Raw genomic sequence first — 2,321 nt, forward strand, 5'->3', positions numbered from 1 at the left:
TCCTCTATTCCTCGGGAGTGGTAAAGCCAAGTCTGCAGTGGGGAATGTGTGCGGAGACGAGCGGTGAGAAGGAGGTCAGGTGAATGATGACCAACACCTGTCTCAGATTCCAGTGACTGGTGGAGAGACGGGATATAAGCACACCTGGGAAGGGGAGAGAGACTTCCCCCCACGGACTGATTATACGAGTACGTGATTATACGATGATATGTTTGTTGTGAGCCCTACTGGATTTAGTTTCTGTTCTTCGGAGTATAAATAAAGACTTGGAATTCTTCTTTGTCATTTGCTTTTGAGCTGTTTATAAGCTTATATTTATACACAGGTAAAACGCAAATGAATTTTTGACGACATACTAATGTCCGCATAAGACGACATACAAATGTACTAAACGCTGAATTAAGAAAAATGTGTGTCATTCGTGAAGACGATGAATGGAAGGTGTTCCTCTGTTTCAGACGCAGTGAATCACGCGAGTCCATCGCAGAATAAAGTCACTGAATCATTGATGAGTTCTGCAGTAATCCAGTAGCGTCCGATAAGATCAGGAAGCGTCCGATGACGGAGGACAGGCGCTGATGGAGCTCAGAGCTTCAGCCGGGATCATTCCGGATAAAGTCACGATGCCCTCAATTAAAACATCAGAGCTTTTATTTATTCCCTGCTTTATAACACAGAGAACTGGAGAAGAACTCTTGTTGTGTTCTGTGCTGCATGTGGAAAATATGCTCAGTATATTAATGTGTGTGTGTGTGTGTGTGTGTGTGTGTGTGTGTGTGTGTGTGTGTGTGTGTGTGTGTGTGTGTGTGTGTGAGAGAGAGAGTGTGTGTGTGCGTGTGCGAGAGTGTCTGTCTGTGTGTGTGTGTGTGTGTGTGTGTGTGTGTGTGAGAGTGTGTGTAAGTGAGTTTCAGGTCATGAACAGTGAACTCTCTTCACTGCCATCGATCAGAACATTCCAGACCAGCTGAGGCCGAAGAGCAGCCTCTCTCTCTCTCTCTCTCTCTCTCTCTCTCTCTCTCAATTTTTTGTTTTAATTTAACTGTGCTTTGATGGCAGGACATAGTCATACTGAAAATGTTATTGTTGCACAAAAGATTTGTTTAGTCGCAGTCTGACAGCAGAAGAGTAGATTCGTCATCTTTACAAAGAAAAGTTACAAAGCGTTAAATTAATGATAAAAATGTATCAAAATAAAGTGAGTTTGTGTTTAAAACAAGAACAAATATTTGCCAAAATAATTTTTCTGACCTTATATTTGTTCTGGTTTTAAGCACAAACAGTAAACAAAGCTTAAAATCTTCAGTCATTTTGCTTCGCCAGTAAATGTATCTTGATTTAACCCTTGTGTTGTGTTCAAAACCCTATAAGACTTGTGATGTTCCCGGTCAAAAATGACCGGCCTACAAAAAATAGCTTATAAATCACTTGTTGTGCTATATTATCACCCAATATTGGATTCAATCTTTTTGTCAACTTGTTCTCTTTCAATTAGGACTGGTTTTATATTTCTATTTGCATTTGATTAATTGTAGGCCTCATTTATCTGAGAGTAGGCATCTAATTTTTTGAGTAAAAAAACAAAACATTATTTATGAATCATTTTGGAAATATTTATTAATCATTTTGGAAATATTAAATAAAATATGAAAATAAATTGCACTGTTGATCACACTAGTCTACTTTAATGTTAAACCAGGAAGTTTGTTTTGAAAAACTTTAATTTTGTACAACATGGCACAGAGTCACACTTGTGGCGTTCCCAGTCAAAAATGGCCGGCCATTGAAAGTGAATGGGAGTGACTGAAAATAAGAGAAAAATCTAGTTTTCAGGAGCATGTTATGTTCATGTACACATATGTGACCCTGGATCACAAAGCCAGTCACAAGTTGCACGGGTATATTTGCGGCAATAGCCAACAATATGGGTCAAAATTATAGATTTTTCTTTTATGCCAAAAATCATGAGGATATTAAGTAAAGATAATGTTCCATGAAGATGTTTTATACATTTCCTACCGTAAATATATAAAACATTTAATTTTGTGAGTGAATGCAGCACAATCGCCAACATAAATGGACAAATTTAAAGGCGATTTTCTCAATGTTCCGATTTTTTTGCAACCTCAGATTTCAGATGTTCAAATAGTTGTATCTCACCCTAACATTGTCCTATCCTAACAAACAATACATCAATGGAAAGCTTAATTATTAAACTTTCAGATGATGTATAAATCTCAATTTCAAAATATTGACCCATGTGACTGGTCTTGTGGTCCAGGGTCACATATGTGTATGTGTGCTTGCAAACATCGAGCCCTTGG

Source organism: Leuciscus leuciscus (genome assembly GCF_965113295.1).
Source record: "Leuciscus leuciscus genome assembly, chromosome: 3".
NCBI lineage: Eukaryota > Metazoa > Chordata > Actinopteri > Cypriniformes > Leuciscidae > Leuciscus > Leuciscus leuciscus.